An 18262-nucleotide genomic window follows, 5' to 3' on the forward strand; every position below is an offset into this window, starting at 1 on the left:
AGAAGAGTCCAGGACAAGATAGCTTCTCAGCTGAATTCTATCAAGCCTTCATGGAAGAACTCAAACCAATTTTTCTCAAACTGTGCCACACAATTGGAGAACAGGGAAAGCTACCCAACTCCTTCTCTGAAACTAGTTTCACCCTAATGCCAAAACCAGGTAGAAATGCTACAAGAAATGAAAACTACTGGCCTATTTCCCTGATGAACTTAGATACAAAGATCCTGAACAAAATCCTCACAAACCAAACCCAAAAACATATCCAAAGCATTATCCAACTTGATCAAGTGGGATTCATCCCAGGAAAACAGAGGTGGTTCAACATATGGACATCTATGAATATAAGACCATCATATAAACAAGGTTAAAGACAAAAACCACATGATCATTTCGATAGATGGAAAAAAGGCTATGACTAAATACAACATAACCTCATGATCAAAACATTGAAGAAATGGCATGGGCAGTTTATATCTTAACACAATAAAGGCTATATACAAAGCTCGTAAAGTCCAGATAATACTTAATGGAGAGAGACTGGAGGAATTCCCATTGAGATCAGGAACAAGACAGGGGTGTCCACTCACACCTCTGCTCTTAAGTATAGTATTGGAAGTCCTAGCTCAAGCAATAAGACAGGAGAAAAAAATAAAAGGGATACAATTTAGAAAGGGAGAAGTTAAGTTAGCTCTGTTCACAGGCCACATGATTCTATATGTAAGAGATCCGAGAAACTCCATCTCAAAACTCTTGAAGGTGATTAACTCCTTTAGCAAAGTAGCAGGATACAAAATCAATGCATAAAAATCAGTAGCCTTTCTATATGCAAATGACAAAGATACAGGGAAAGATATAAGAGGCATGGTCCCATTTTCAATAGCAAAAAAAAAAAAAAGCCTTGGAATAACATAAACCAAGGAAATAAAAGATCTATTCAACCAAAACATAAAAAACACTCAAAAAAGAAATTGAGGAGGATTGTGAAAATGGAAAGACCTCCTATGCTCCTGAACAGGGCAGAATTAACATTGTGAAAATGGCAATCCTACAAAGGTAATATACAGATTTAATGCAATTTCAATTAAAATCATAACATTGTTCTTCACAGAGATAGAAAAAAATGATCTCAAAATTAATATGGAAAGGCAGAAGGCCTCTGATATCCTAGCATATCCTTAGCAAAAGAAAAAAAAACAAACAAACAGGAGTATAGACCAATGGAATAGAATCAAGGACCGAGACTGGGTGAGGTAACTACAGCTACTTGATATTGGACAAAGGCCCTAACAATATAGGTTGGAAAAAAGACAGCATCTTCAACAAATGGTCCTGGACAAACTGGATAGCCATATGCAAGAAATTGAAACTTGATCCACACATCTTGCCATACACAACACTCAAGTCCAAATGGTTCAAAGAACTCAATATAAGACCAGTAATTGGGCTACTACTGGAAGAAAATATAGGAGCAACTTTCCATGATGTAGGAATGTGAAAAGACTTCCTGAACAAAACACCAGTAGCACAGGATCTGAACAGTAACTAAACCAAAGGGTTCACATGAGGCTGAAAAGTTTCTTCACAGACATACAAACAATAAGGAAAGCCAATAAATTACCCACAGAATGGGAGAAAATATTTGCCAAATATCCAACTGCCAGAGGCCTAATCTCTAGAATCTATAAAGAACTCCAAATCCTAAACAATAAAAAGTCAAACAACCTACTCACAAAATGGGGCAAAGAGCAGGACAGAAGTTCAGAGAGGAAGAAATACAAATGGCAAATACACACTTAAGAAAATGGTCATCAGCCATAGTCATCAGAGAAATGCAAATTAAAACAACTATAAATTTCCACCTTACCCCAGTAAGGATAGCAAATGTCAAAAGATCAAATGAAAATAAATGCTGGTGAGGATGTGAAGAAAGAGGAACCCTCATCCACTGTTGGTGGGAACGTAAGATGATACAAACACTTTAGAAAGAAATATGGAGACTCCTAAAAAAGCTGATTATAAAGTTACCAACAGACCCAGTTATTCTCTTACTTGGCATATACCCTAAAACCTTAAAGCCTCAGTCCAGAGAGCTTTGCTCTACCATGTTTATAGTGGCCCAATTCATAACAGCTAAGAGCTGGAATCAACCCAGATATCCATCACTAGATGAATGGATAACTAAGATGTGTCATATCTACATGATGGAATTCTACACAGCAGTAAGAAAAAGTGACACATGAAATTTGAAGAAAAATGATTGAACCTGGAACAGATCATTCTTAGTGAACTTACCCAATCACAGAAAGAAAATCGCCACACAGTCTCACACATCTATAGCACCTAACCTGAATCTACCCCAGATGCTGACATACACAGCAAGCATCTTGAGGACCCGACAATAGGATGGGTGGGAAGGGAGGTGAGGGCAATGTAGGTGGGCACAAATCTGGACCCAAACAGCAATGGTACCATGAAATTCTACATCCTAAAAGACAGACCAATAGGTTGAACCTTCACCAGGCCCTTAGAGGGAACACCTGAGTCACAAGGCATTGGAAAGTGTACTATAAAGACTGACTGAACTTAATCTTCTACAGCTCCCCTCTCTCTCTCTTTCCCTCCCTCTCTCTCTCTCTCTCTCTCTCTCTTGCTCCCTCTTCTCTCTCTTTCATATTACTTATCTTTTTCTTCCTTCTCTTCATGGCACTGATCTGTAACTCCCAGTACCAGGAGGTGTTTATCACCCACAGTGAGATTTTGACCAGAGAGGCCTACAAGGTTTCCTAAAAGAATGACAGATTTCTGTCAGAGTACTTGATGACCCACCAATGGTTAGTGGTAAGACCCTACTGCTGAAGACACCATATAAGGTTGATATGTAACATGGAGTGACATGGCTAGAAGCTGGAAGAGAGTCAATCCTCAGACAGTTAGCACATCTAGTGCCAGAAGATGCCACAGGGGCGATTGGGGGAAATGACCAATATCTCTCCAAGCAATGCATAGTCTAACCTACTTAGCAGAAAATAACCTGTCGTGATGCTCACACAAGTGCAATAGTAGTACACAGCCATGGTGGTAAACCAACTGTTCTTGTAACTGGCCTGCTCAGTGGAATGGAACCTATAGCTGAAGCTTGGAAACAAGTCAGAACCATATCCAAAAATGAGCCCACTTTCCATTATCAACCTACCACCAATCGTGAGCTACAAGAGGGCCTACACCTATTAAATTCTCTCTAAAAAAATAATGGTTATCCCACTTATCTGGTGTTAACTTTACTCTCCGTTGGAGAATCTGCTTCTCTTTTTAGATAGTTGCAGATCCTAAGGAGAGAACCAACCCATCATATTTCAAAAGGGCCCCAGCTGAAACTAAGAATAATTGGCAAAACAAGCAAGGATGCTGTTTTCTTGGTGAACCTGGTACCAGCACAAGGGTGAAGGAGATCAACACAGAGAACAATCAACTCCTACCAAATCAGATATCCAGAGACACAGAGGCTCCCAAGACCTCATCACTGATGCAGACCTAAAATGAACCCAACATGGCTCAGGAAAATTTCTCGAAGAGGTGGCAGAAAATATGTCAGAGCCACATGTTGGGACATGATGCACAGAGACGTTTCCTCCTACCCATAACTGAGGGCAATCTCCACAATGCATGACCCATAAACCTCAACAAGGAGGGGCTATGAGGAGGGGGGATGACAGGGAGGAGGCTAACAATGGTACCAACTTGACTGTATTTACCAAGTACAAATCTAATTAATAAAAAAAAAAAACAATGGGAATGGAGGTAAAATTCTTCAACTTGATTAAGATCAATGATAAAAAAAATTCTTCTACTACATTACATTTAAAAATAAATGTCTGAGTGTTGAATTCCCTTGAATATCAGGACAAAGCAAAAACATCATGTCAAATTGTCCAAATTCTGCATACTGTTGGAAGTTCTAACCAGTGAAATAAGGCAAAAGAAAAAAAAAAAAAAAAGAAAGAAAAGAAAAGAAAGGAGCACAGATGGGGAATAATTGAAGTTGTTTCTATTTTCAGAAGACATGATTAGCTACATTTCTCTAAGCTAAAAAAAAAAAAAAAACTCTAAGAAAGACTCTAAGAAAATCTGAGGAAAAAGAAATAGAAATAATAAGTGAGTTCATCAAGTTAACAATAAATCAGATGTAAAAAATTGAAGTTAAATATCATTTCAATGAGTACATGAATATTAAAGTAAGAAATATAATGCCATGTACAATTTCTCAAAAATGATGTAGATATGAATCTATGGAGATATATATGGGGCTTGAATCCTGAAACCACAAACCACTGATTGAAAAAAAAAAAAAAACCATGAGAAGAGCTTATGTAAATGGTGAGACATACTATCTTTATGAGTTAAATAGTAATTCTCCTTTAATTGATACATAAATTTGACACAATTCTTCTCAAATCCCGTTCAGTTTTTTTTTTTTTTTTCCACACAGCCCAAATTTTCCCAAAATCTTTATGGAAAGGCTAAGGTACATGCGTAGTTACAGATGACAAATAAGGTGGGAGCAATCAGTATATCTTATTTTAAGACATAACAAGATATTCAGCATCATCAAGGAAATGAAAATCAAAGCCACAATGAGATATCACCACACACTTTTCAGGATGGTTAAAAATAGAACACAGGAATAACACCAAATACTGGTGGAGATTACAGAGGCAATCCCTCATTCTTTGTTGATGACAGTATAGAATTTACTTGGCAAACATTTGGTAGTTTCCTATAAAAGTATACCAGAAATTATCAGAAGGCATGCAAAAGAATTTATTAATTATTTGAAACAAATATATGTAAATTAATGACCATAGCAAGTTATATTAGAGAAACTTAAACTTGAGAAAATAAAATATTTCTCAACATTCGAATGGCTAAATGAATTTTGGTACTATGATACAATACATTCCGCAAAACATAACTCAGCTATAAACCATGTGCATCAATCCACATATAGCTCCAGTTAACTATGTTGGATGCAAAAGCTACCCCCAAAGTTTATATATGGTGTAATTCTACTTATATAACACTTCTATAATGACAGAATTGTAGAAATGGAGAACAGATTAGTCACTTCAAGGATCTATGCAAGGAGTGGATTTGGAGCAAAGCAGATGTGGAAATAAAAGACCAACAGATGTTATCCTCATAGTGATTAAATTTGTTTTGTGTTTCATTATGTTAACGTCAGCATCCAGGGTTGAAATATAGTACTGTGTAGATTTGCAACTTATGTCAAAATGTTGAAAGATTTGGGAATCATCAATATAGCAGTAATGGGAATTTTTTAAAAGATTACTTTTTACAACAAGTTCTAATGTACAAATATTTTAATGTAAATGTTTAATTGAAATGTGGATTGGGTATATTCTAAATATGCAGATTATATTGGGAGCAAAGCATAAATATACAGTATACTGTGTATTTATATGTGTTCCTTTGTCATAGCAATGTGTGACAGTTCAATCATTTTGCTTATATTGATGAAATGATGAAAAAAGATCATGACGACACAGTTAAATATGCTTAGCAAATTCTGACCCAGCACTGCGTGCAGCTTGGGAACAGATCCCAGCCTGTACTTGCTGTCAGGAGACCTCTTGGTTTCACTCAAAAATAAACCATTGTTTTGTCATCATTCCTTGACTAAATACAACCCCTGCTGGAAAACAATGACAGTGTCAATTTTCCAACTGGTTTATCCTCTCAATTTTTCACTGGAGGTTTTATGCAAGAAATATATTTGCTGATATCTAGGACATAGATGTTGGTCCTCTAAGTGTGCTTTAACATCAAATAGTCTTTGGTGATAAATCTGTTGAAGGGAAGAATTAGTTTTTGTGTTACTTGTTAGATGATTTTTTTCTACATAAACACATGACAACCTTATACTTTACCTCTGACTTTTGGTTAGACATGGCCACATGACTCTTTTGACCATTAAAATAAATATGGGAGGTCACAAGTACCATTGGCTGGTAAAAGAATGTAAGAACTTGGTAGGTAGAGGTAGGAGGATCGCTGTGAGTTTGAGGCCACCCTGAAACTCCACAGTGAATCCCGGTCAGCCTGGGCTATAGTGAGACCGTACCTCGAAAAAACAAAACAAACAAAAAAAGCTGGGAGTGAGTAACTGTGGTCCATGTACCATGACAAAGAATGAAAATGTTCATGATCTTCTGAACAATGGCAGCTTACCAGTTTGTATCATTGAGTAAAGGACCTATAGATGGGATTCAGCATTAGTAAGAAATAAACTTTGTTATTTTCAGTCACTGAGATTTTGCAGTTATTACCAGAGTAGAAGTGATAGATATATTTCATATTTATCTTACTCAAAACTTGGTCTTAGGACACTGCATGATAACCTGCAAATGTGAATCTTATTCAATGTACTTTTCATTGATGTGCTCCATGACATATTCCACATGCACATTAGCAAAGTCAAATAAGGGGCTGGAAGGATGGTTTAGTAGTTAAGGCACTTGCCTGTCAAACCTAACAACCTAGTTTTGAGTCCTCAGTGTCCACATAAAGCCAGATGCACAAGGTAGTGCATGTGCCTGGAATTCCTTTGCAGTGGTTAGAGGCCCTGACATGCCTATCCTCTCTCTGTGTCTCTCTCTGCTTACAAATAAATAAAAAATAATACATCAAATAAATAAATCATGTCCTATATCTTCTTACTTATTGTATAAATTACAACAATGTTATTAGTTACTCCATGATACCAGGCTTTTTGCTAGGTTGAACATAAAAATGATGTTTTCCATTGCTCTTTGGACTGCATGAGTCACTGAAAATATATCCTTGCTTTGAGTATTTCCAAGAGCTTTAAAGAAGAAGTGCAAACACTCCAAGTCATCACACAACTTACTGTCTTCACAAACATTATCAACCTCTGATCAACACTTACCAACACTGATCGTCATCAGAAAATAACCTTTTGTGCATTATCACACTTAACCAATTAGTATCTCTCTTTGATAATGACATGCATTGACTTAGGCTGACATCTTTGGATAATATTTAAAATTACTAAATTTGTCCATTTGTATATCAACTGCATTGATTTCTGTCAAGGCATCCCAAATATGAAAATTAGAAGGGATGGGCTGGAGAGATGGCTTAGCGGTTAAGCGCTTGCCTGTGAAGCCTAAGGACCCCGGTTCGAGGCCCAGTTCCCCAGGTCCCACGTTAGCCAGATGCACAAGGGGGCGCACACGTCTGGAGTTCGTTTGCAGAGGCTGGAAGCCCTGGCGCGCCCATTCTCTCTCTCTCCCTCTATCTGTCTTTCTCTCTGTGTCTGTCACTCTCAAATAAATAAATAAATAAAATAAAAAAAAATTTAAAAAAAAAAGAAAATTAGAAGGGTGATTTTAATTGCTAAGGCACAGGTTTTTATATTATGCTCTGAAACCACTCTGTGTTTTCTATTCCAGATAAATAAGAGAGAGTGGTGATACAGGTGACTAAAAAGTCTACAGATTATTAATGGTCACAGAACCTCCAGATGATACAGTTGTTTTCTTACTCATTTAAGATATTAAATATGCATATTCTTTTGCATGTGTATACATATGCACTTATGTGTATCATATGTGTGCGCATATTCGTGCTTTTGATTATATGAGTATCCATGCCAGGGTATGTGTGTATTAAGATCAGTGGACAACTTTCTGGTGTTGGTCTTTACCTTTCACCTTGTTTGAGGGAGAGTTTATCTTTCACCAGGTTAGCTTGTCTGCTAGCTCTGAGGATTTTTCTCCTCCCACCTTTCTTTTAGCTTGCTGAGATTTCAGGAGCTTATCATGGCTATTAACTTTTACTGGGTTCTTGGGATTTGAATTTAGGTACTTAGGCTTGAGTAGCAACTGTTTTGTCCACTGAATCATCTCTTTCCAGGATCTCTCTCTCTCTCTCTTTCTCCACACACACACACATACGTATACATACATATGTATATACATACATACACACACATATTCTCTTCATTTAAAAAATATCAATGTTGGGCTGGAGAGATGGCTTAGTGGTTAAGCGCTTGCCTGTGAAGCCTAAGGACTTTGGTTCAAGGTTTGATTCCCCAGGACCCATGTTAGCCAGATGCACAAGGGGGCGCACACGTCTGGAGTTCGTTTGCAGTGGCTGGAGGACCTGGCACTCCCATTTGCTCTCTCTGCTTCTTTCTCTGTCTGTCACTCTCAAATAAATAAAAATAAACAAAAAAATTTAAAAACTCAATGTTTTCAGATGGCACTCTGATGGCCATTTTAGCCTATGCATAATACATCATGAGAACTTTCTCATATTCTGGCCATTATGAGTCTTTGCGCATTCATGTATATCTGCTTGCTTAAAATGTAGGGCAAAAACATAGATAAAAGGAAGTTCTATTTATTCAACTAAATTTTATTATAAAGAAATATAAAATTTCAGATAAAACTGAGTCATGGTTTCCAACAGTGATGGAAATTTAATGCATCCGTAAATTTTGCAACCGGGTGTTGAGGTATTGTGCATCAATTCAGAGCATGGACCATGGAGCAACAATACTCATGTGTAAAGCCATTGTCTAATTCAGTGACAGTGGTCAGAGTTATAGTTTCCCCTTTTATAAAGTAGAAGAGGATAAATACTGATGGCCCATGCAGACTTCATATGCTTAGTATGCATTAAACATCAATTAATTTACATACAGTCTGTGGAATAAAATCTACCACACAAAAAACTGTTCAATACATGTTGCCAGTATTTTCTTTGCTCCAGTTTTCCAATCCCGAACTTCCCCAGCACTTTCACCACCTAATCTCTCTCTTACTCTGGAATTTCTTGTGTTCACTTGGGCATCTCAGAGAATCTTCAGCTAAAATTCTATTTGAGACATTCTGTGACCTTAACAAGAACACTTAAAAAGAAACCCACTGTTCAATTTGACAATAGGGGTTAGCCCAAAGAAAGAAAATCATTGCTTTTCATGGAACATAAGTAACAGCTTTGAAAATAAGGTAATAACCAAGTAAAGGGCAGCAATGCTCCATGTACTTTGAAAAGTGGTCAGTAGTTCCACAATCCTCCTATACTGTGGTGGTCTGAATGTAAAGTGTCCCCTGTAGCCTCATGTCGTTATGATCAAACCTCCTACTTGTCCCAAGCTGGTATGGCCTCTTGGAGATAAAGCCTAGCTTGAAGACTGAAGAGATGGCTCAGCGGTTAAGGCCTTTGCCTGTGAAGACTAAGGACTCATATTTGACTCTGCAGATTCCACATAAACCAGATGCACAAAAGTGAGGCAAGCACAAGGTCACACATGCCACTAAGTGGTGCAAGTGTCTGGAGTTCCATTGAAGTGTCTGAGGCCCTATTGTGCCAATTCTCTCCCTCCCCCCCCCTCAGGAATAAAATAAAAATAAATAGCTTAGCTTGAGTAGGTGTGTCACTGGGTGCAGACCTTGAAGTTTCTAAGAGCAGCTCCAAGTCCAGTATTTAGACTACTTCTTTTAAAAAATATTTTATTTTTATTATTTATTGAGAGACAGAGATATATAAAAATAGGCAGGGAGTAGGGGGGGAGAGAGAGAGAGAGAATGGTCATGCCAGGGCCTCCAGTCACTGCAAACAAATGCCAGATGCGTGTGCCCCCTTGTGCATCTGGCTTACATGGGTCCTGGGGAATTGAACCTGGGTCCTTTGGCTTTGCAGGCAAGCACCTTAACTGCTAAGCCATCTCTCCAGCCCCTTATTTAGATGATTACTACCCAAATACGTGACAAAATTTGAGCCAGCTTCCTGCTCATGCCATGCTTTTTATTGCCATGATAAAACCTCCCCTGGAAACTATAAGCCTTTGGTCAGTTGTTTTGTCCCAGCAACTTCCATAGTCTATAGGTGGAAAATGAGAGAAAATGCACTTCCTCATGAGATGGGAATGAGAAGAATACATATGTCTCTGACTCAGAAAATAATTTCAAATATAACCATGCAGGGCTGGAGAGATAGCTTAGTGGTTAAGCTCTTGCCTGTGAAGCCTAAAGACCCCGGTTCGAGGCTCAATTCTCCAGGACCCATGTTAGCCAGATGCACAAGGGGTGCATGCCTCTGGAGTTCGTTTGCAGTGGCTGGAGGCCCTGGAGTGCCCATTCTCTCTTTCTCTCCATCTGCCTCTTTCTCTCAGTGTGTGTCTCTCTCACATAAATAAATAAAAACAAATGAAAAAAAAATTTAAAAATTGCCATGCAAGCCATGAAAGCATTTAGAGAAAACACTGGATGTCATCCCCTCACTAATATGTAAGTGTTCATTTGTGCATCCTATTCTGACTTCCATGTCCAGTCCAGTTGCCTCTTCCATTCAGGAAATTTACTTCAATGGAAAAATAGCCATCGATTTTTATAATGATCTTAAAGCCTGTTCCCAGAGCTGCCAGGATCACACATTCTTCTCATTCCTACTTCCCAGCTACCTCTAGCACCTGCAACAGAATGGGCCTTCAGAGACAGAGACAAACTAGTGAGGTGGGACTTGAAGGGAAAAGAGCCAGGTCAGATTCCCCAAGTGTGATAAAAACATCAAGAGAATGCTATCTCTAAACTAAGTAACAGAAGCTAGAAACGGAAACACCATCAGTTAAGAAGAGGTATTGGTGTGCATCATAGGACACATGCCTTTATAGCAGTTAGCTTGTTATAGAAACAGATATGAAAACTCAGATTCAACATCAAAACACATTGTTGATGGCAAACAATTTTCTGACCACTGCCCCCCATTATAGCATCCCCAAATAAACATGTAGCCATAATTCAGATGAGTATTGGGATGGGAATAACCACGAGAGAGCAGGATCATCAGTCTAAAGAACATGTTTTCATGATAGATTTGGCTCTTGCTTTACTTATCATGTTAGAAATGTAGATTTGAGATGATGTGTATTGGATTTAATTCAAGTAAAAGACAAAAGGAAAATCTGTGAATGTCAAAATAAGTTGGAAACTCATTATGTGAAGCAATTAAATTTACTTAAAACATAGCAGATGAAGACTTAAGAGAGACATCTGTCCAAAAAAAAAAGTGTGTGTCTTGTAAAAGTCTATGATAAACTCAGATGGAGAGTGCTTCCCTAAATACGCGGAGTTGGAGTTCACCCCACTGAGGACTTTCTTTACATCATTGCTCATGTAAAACAAGAGGAGATATTCAAGAGTATTTTGAGTTAGAACTAATGAGAAAATTTGGTTTCAAGGTTCAATACTACATCCTTTTGTAGAAAGTACATACAATTCACTAAAAACAGGATGGGCACAAATGCTTTCAACATATAGTCTGCCTTTTAATCACTGACGGCTGACAGAGAACTGCATAATTCTTCTTTAATGGCAGCATGAATTCTTGTCAGGGTGATTGGTTTAAAAAATGAAAACACTCAAAAATTCTGCAAAATAGTGCTGTGAGCAAACTGACAGCCATGCTTTGTGCAAAGTTGTCATAAGAAGTTTAAAGTGAAGTGAAAACAAGTCCTTAGCTTCAGCCATCTGCCTGATACCAACTTACTCTGCTGATTATGCTAACTGCGAAATTTTAACTTTACTGTTTCACGTTACTTTACATTTAGTTCACGAAACTTAGTTAGCTATGGCGAAAGTAAACTATCCAGTAGATATGTGTGGTAATTATCATATTAAAATTAGAAAAACATTTAGTTGCCCAAATTGTAGCATGCCATCAATTAAGAGGCTCCTCTTCGTGCGAATATGTGGTCCGTAAGTCAGCACAGGCTGTAGGTAACATGAGCAGCGCTAGCACATGCTCAGAGCTGCGCGGAGCTCTGACGTGTAATAACGGTGTGACCTTGGGTATGATATCCATTTTCCCATTTGTAAAACAGTGGGTCATATTGCGGCTGATCGTAGGCTGCTGGAAGAATTAAGAGATCTAATAAAGTTAGACCACACTAGACTGTGAAACATGTGGAGAAATATCCCCTTCCCTTCCCCGCCCAATTTCAGCTTGGGAGTAATCAAATCAAAACATTTTTTTTTGTAAAATAAATTAATAACCAAGCATACTTCAACAATGCAGAAATTTATTTTAAAAAACAAACACAAACATTGGATGCAAGTATTCATGGGGTAACAGGAAGACTTGAATGAAACATCAACCCAATTTTTTGTAGGGTAAGAACAAACCTCAAAGTGGATGCACATCATACACTTCTAGTGTATATGCAACATCCCCAACCCCACTCCAAGTTCTAACACTTCCCAAAGCCATAATTAGCCAAGGCTGTGAGAGAGTAAAGTTCAATATGGTCACATACCACCAATGGTCACTCTTAATCCTACACCCCTTGCCTCATTCTTCTTGGTCCAGCTTTGGAATTTTGACAGACATTCTCCATCTCCCATTCTGGGTGCCAGAAGGAACCTCTCATCTACCCTCGGTCCAGGGCTGAACTCTGAGGTGGGTGAGCAACAGGCCAAGACCCCCTAGGATGTCTAGCCCGCGCCCCCCGCCCCCTGCCCCGGGCCCGCTGGGGTGCGCCCTGCAGTGCCCACTGCCCACGGGGATCGGCCCCCGCGCGGCCAGACCGCTGTACTGCAACGCTCCGATGCGACCTGGCCGCGGATTTCCCGGTCAACCCAGCACCCCCTCCCACGCCAGACTTCCCGAACGTGAGTGCCATCCTTGATGGAGGTGGCCACGCTGCCTCCCACCGTCTCAGCGCGCGAGGACTACCCAGAAGGCAGCATCCAGCCCAACAAGTCACCCCGCGATGCGCACACGAGGTGGCGCTTTCCCGAGCCCCGGCCCGGAACGGCTGCGTGGCCGTGGCTGTGGCCTCAGCGGGCAACGAGATTTACCTGCACCGCCCCGCTGCCCCTGCCAGCATCCCGCAGCCGCCAGGACCGCCCCGCGGGCCCGAGGCGCTGCGCGCCCGCCGCCCGGGGAGACGCCGCTGGTGCCGCAGTCCCGGCCGAGCCCCGCGCATGCTGCGCCCTCCCGCCCGCCCGCGCACAGGTGGGAGCCCGCGCGTGGGCGCCGGGGCGCAGTCTGTCCCCCGCGCCGCTCTGGACTAGCCGGGACGCGGGCGCCTGTCCTTGCCCTGCGCCCTGGGCGGACGCCTCGGACGCCTGTTCCTTGAGCAGCGGACCGCGGCCGCGCGTCCCTGGCCACCTCCTGGCCGGCGCCGGGCTCCGAGGCTCAGGCGCCCATGGGCAGCTCGCAGGCAGCCGGGCCCGCGCCCACTCGGCGTCCCGCACCCCTACCCTCTCCATCCCGATGCCCTCCCCCACCCCTAGCTGTCAAGGAAGCCGTCGCCTGCACACACCTTGGAACGGACGGGCGCCTCGGTCACCGACTCGCCAAACTCTTAGAAGGTGTCCATTGGTCTGTAGGGAGGTGTGGGCATGAAGCAGGAGCCGCTTGCTTATTATTTAATCATGTTGGAAGTGCCGGGTCCGCTGCCAGAGTTGTGGGTCATGTGGGCACAGCAGAGGCTGGCTGCTGCCAGTACCAGGGTTTCCTGAGGATCCTGAAACTATGATCTCATCCTCCCAGCCGCTCCCCCGCCCATCTCCACGGACGCGCACGCACAGCGCACACACTCACACACCCCGCGCGCACACACTCGCCCTGCATCCACTAGCCTCTATACTGGACCGAAATATTTCTCCGGGGAAATACAGTGTTTATGCTTTTCATTGAAAAAACAAAATCCTTACATATAAAGATTGTTTTTCTCCTTCAAAGCTTGATTTTTACGCTTTATTTCCTTCAGTTTTCTGCCACACGTGCAGGCGATCCAAACAGAGCCTCGTATTAAAATTAAAATAGTCATCCTTTCATACTGACCTAGATTTGGTCAAAAACCATGGTTTCAAACAATGCAATTTCCATTTATAATAGGAACAATACCACACAAGGCTCGAATATGCGCTAGTAGCAAGGATACCTTCGTGGTATGCCCGGGTTTTTATACTAAGCTGCAAACATTTCTCCAGCATTACCTCATTTATTTGCAGAGCTTTCTTGAAGAGGAGGTGGCGGAGAAGGCAAATAGAATTGTCACTTTCAAGACACAGAGGTGGATGTGAGATAACTGACCCCACCAAGTACAAACAAGCCAATATTTCCCTATAGATATTAATTACAGACCAATTTATAGTTTGTTTACTCATCATAGCCAATTTCTGGAAACTTAGGATACTGAAAATATTACTGATTCCTTTGTTTCCTAACAATTAAAATGGAAAATACATTTCTATAAATGTTTGCATATAATCTCCTCTTGTGTATTTGTATATGTCTCCAATTTTATACTTTCAGATTTCTTTTATGTATGTGCATTTATATTTATTTGAATTTGAAATTACCTAGATAGTAATTTCAAGTGATTTTAGCCAATGTTTTTGTGATAGTCTCCAATTTCATAATTATATTTTATTCAAACTTTTTAATACCTTAGTGCTTTGTATTTCTAAGGCTATAAAGATTTTGAGGGCTAGCAAGATGGCTTAGCAGTTAAGGCACTTGCCTGCAAAGCTAAAGGACCTGGGTTTGATTCCTCAGAACCCACATAAACCAGGTGCACAAGGTGGTGTGTGTCTGGAGTTCCTTTGCAGTGGCTAGAAGACCTGATGTGCCCATTCTCCTCCCTTTGCTTTTATCTCTGTCTCAAATAAATACATAAAAATAAAAATATCGTTTATAGTAATATTATAAATATGTGAGAGACTAAAAAGATGGCTTAGTGTTTAAGGCTGTGCCTGTGAAGCCTAAGGACTCATGTTCTAATCTCCAGTACCCACGTAAGCCAGATGCACAAGGTGGCACCTGTATCTGAGTTCGTTTGCAGTGGCTGGAGGCCCTAGTGCACTCATTCTCTCTCTCTAAATGCTTCTCTCTGTCACTAATAAATGCAGAAATAAAATATTTTTAAAAATAAATGTGTCTTATATATTTGTATTATTAATCTTAACAAAGAAAGTATAAGCTACACTAATCTTTTTCTTCCTACTTGATGCTTTCTGGTTTGTGTTCAAATAATTTTCTGTGTACCCCATCTTGTTACTGACTCCTGGCTGCTAGATGGCCAGGGTACCATGTCTAACCCTCTTTCTCATCTGCACATGCAGCATGTTTATGTAAACACCAAGAAGGCATTGTTGTTTTTTTTTTAACTGTAAATGTTCTCAGAAAGAAAAAATGACACCAGGATAGTTTCTAATCTGGTGGAAACAAGAGAATATAACAGCTGACTAGACTTCTAACAATCCAAACATAAGAGAATGGGGAGGCCCGGGGATGGTAAATGAGAAAGCAATAGGAAGTAGGAAACTGAAACAGTCAATATACCAGAAAAAACAACAAAGAAGGAAAAGAGAGAAACAAGCTTTATGTGAAGGAAAATATTTTCTAAATTTTGCTCCACAGAAAATTCAGGAAATTGTAGACTTTCTTATTATCAAACTCTCTGTTTTGTTTTATAAATTCCTAGGTATTTGGCAGCCAAGACATAGGCATCGGCTCTGAAGAGTCTTCCCAGATTGAACTCATTTTTTAAAATCCAGTGTAAATAGAAGATCACCCAAAAGAAATGAGTAGACTACTCTACCAAAAAAAAAGCATTATACTAAACATTACAATGGGCTCAAGTCAAGGCCATGGTAGGTACAGTATTAAAAGGTATTAAGATGAAATCAACTCTAGACCTCAGGGGGCCAGATGGAAAACCAAAGGAAGGCACAGATATCTTAAAGTGGATAAAAGTTAGGGAGGCTTGTTTTGGGACAGTCACCAATATTTAAAGAAAATATTTTCAACATTTAAAGAAAAACAATAGCAACAATAGCAATAACATTTTATATTTTCAAAGTACTTTCAGTATTTTATATGTCTGCTGCACCTAATAATTTGAACTCCTCTTAGAAGTTTATTTATAAGGAATATGATGATTCTACCTAATTTTCTGCATGGTGAGTAGAAAAGTGCTGAATTTTTTTTTTCTTTTTTCTTTTTTTTTTTTAATTTATTTATTTGAGAGCGACAGACACAGAGAGAAAGACAGATAGAGGGAGAGAGAGAGAATGGGCGCGCCAGGGCTTCCAGCCTCTGCAAACAAACTCCAGACGTGTGCGCCCCCTTGTGCATCTGGCTAACGTGGGACCTGGGGATCCGAGCCTTGAACCGGGGTCCTTAGGCTTCACAGGCAAGCGCTTAACCGCTAAGCCATCTCTCCAGCCCCCCTCCATTCTTTTTGTTTTGCTTTGTTTTTCAAGGTAGGGTTTCACTGTAGTCCAGGTACTCTCAGGGTGGCCTCAAACTCATGGTGATCTTCTTACCTCTGCCTCCTGAGTGTTGGGATTAAAGGTTTGCGCCATCACACAGGGCTTCATAGGCAAGCGCTTAACCGCTAAGCCATCTCTCCAGCCCAAAGTGCTGAAATTTTTCTTTCAATGTTTTGGAAATTTAATTTATATTTTCTGAATGGTGAGCTTGACAGATGTTGCTCAGAGTACCTTCATCTACTCCTCATAAACACTACAAATAGATGGATTTCTGGGCATAGGTCATTGTAGTGATTCATAATCCAGGATTTTACACAGGCTATTGAAGTTAAACTAGAAGCTTTACTATGTAGCAGATTCTAATGACATTGCAGTATTCTGGGAAAGTTCAACAACATGGGCAGAAACCTGAAGTGAAAATCAACAGCATTTTTCTTTGGATATACATGCTCATCATGGGATTTGTTTGATTACAGTTATATTTAGACATGATGATTGTAACATGTTTCAAACATGCATTACAATTTAAGTGACTCAACAATCACTAGTAGTTCTGGAAATATTGTTGTGGTTTGAATAGATGGCCCCCAATATATTCAGTTTTTTATTAGTTTGTAGTTTGCATCTGCAGCCACCTGACTGGAGGCAGTGTCACTGGGTGGATCTTAAGGTATGGTGGTGGGTCTCAGATTACAATCTAAAGATATGCAAAGTGTGCCTAGCAGTAGTTCCTGAAGTGTGCTGTGCTCTGTGGCTTTTGGCTTTGGGTTTTGGGCTTGTGCTTTACCTCTCTCTCTCTCTGCTTGGACTTGTGGAAGCAGGCCAGCTTCTTCTGCCATTATGGAACTTCCCCTAGATCTCTAAGCTTCAATAAATCCATTCCTCCATAACTGTGCTTGTTCTGCAAGTTCACCTCAGTGAACCTGAGGCTATCTGCCACATATATATATATATATATATATATATATATATATATATATATATATATATAGTTTACAGGCTTTAATGGATTATGGATGGAACTTAAAGAACTTAAGAGAAGAGAGTATGGAGAACTCCTGCCTATGAGAAAGCAAGAGTTGGATAAAGCCCATGTAGAGTTCCAAATTGGAGTCTTTTTGTAGGCTCTGGATGCAAACTGAGCTAACCAGACATAGTCCATGTTCAGAATTAATCCTTTCATATTTTTAATTTTTGGAAAGGGGAACTCATTTTTAGGAAGGGATATGGGTTGAATTTAAAAAGAAACAGATCCTTGGAACTCCTTTAGGCAGCAAGAGGTAAGGAGCATCAAGCTCTTTCTCCAACTTCTAGCAATGTGAAGACTGTATGGACAGGACTAAGGACACTTATAATTTTCATGTTCATGGGGCCCCTGTTACCCCTAAAAATCCTTTATTCCCTCCTCTAAAGAAGTGACCCTAACTACCATTAGAAAATTGGGGAGATGACCCATCTGGCTTTTCAAATTGAGTGAGGTCATCAGGTATGGGTGTTCATGGACCTCTCCAGTGGGATTATCTAAGGGATAAAAGCAAGAGCCTTAAGCAAATTGGACATGTTTAGCATTCCCATCTGTAAGCCAAATTCTTCTGCCATTGATGGTGTTACCCTGGATTTTATAAGTCTGAAATAAACCCCTTCCTCCTATAAGCTACTTCCAGTTGGAGGTCTGCCTCAGCAAAGAAAAAGTGACTACAGTATTCTTGTGGATTTTCAGGACTTAGAGGACAATTGAGGGGACATGGGTAGATAGATTATCATAGTGTGGAAAATAATCTATCTATCTATCTATCTATCTATCTATCTATCTATCTATGTATTTGGTTTTTGAAGTAGAGTTTCACACTAGCCCAGGCTGACCTGGAATTTACTATGGAGTCTCAGGTTGGCCTTGAACTCATGCCAGTCCTCCTGCCTCTGCCTCCTGA

General features: G+C 40.2%; 1 protein-coding gene across 2 annotated transcripts in view; it reads right to left on the reverse strand.

Annotated features, from left to right (window-relative positions):
- Dtna (dystrobrevin alpha) overlaps positions 1–13603 on the reverse strand; it is a 425345-nt gene extending 411742 nt beyond the window's left edge. For both annotated transcript variants that reach the window (XM_045134780.1, XM_045134782.1), the window contains exon 1: positions 13373–13603. The gene's annotated coding sequence lies outside the window, so the exon portion shown is untranslated. The remainder of the gene's footprint in view (positions 1–13372) is intronic.
- Between the last annotated feature and the right edge of the window lie 4659 nt (positions 13604–18262).

Source organism: Jaculus jaculus, chromosome 15 (genome assembly GCF_020740685.1).
Source record: "Jaculus jaculus isolate mJacJac1 chromosome 15, mJacJac1.mat.Y.cur, whole genome shotgun sequence".
Taxonomy (NCBI): domain Eukaryota; kingdom Metazoa; phylum Chordata; class Mammalia; order Rodentia; family Dipodidae; genus Jaculus; species Jaculus jaculus.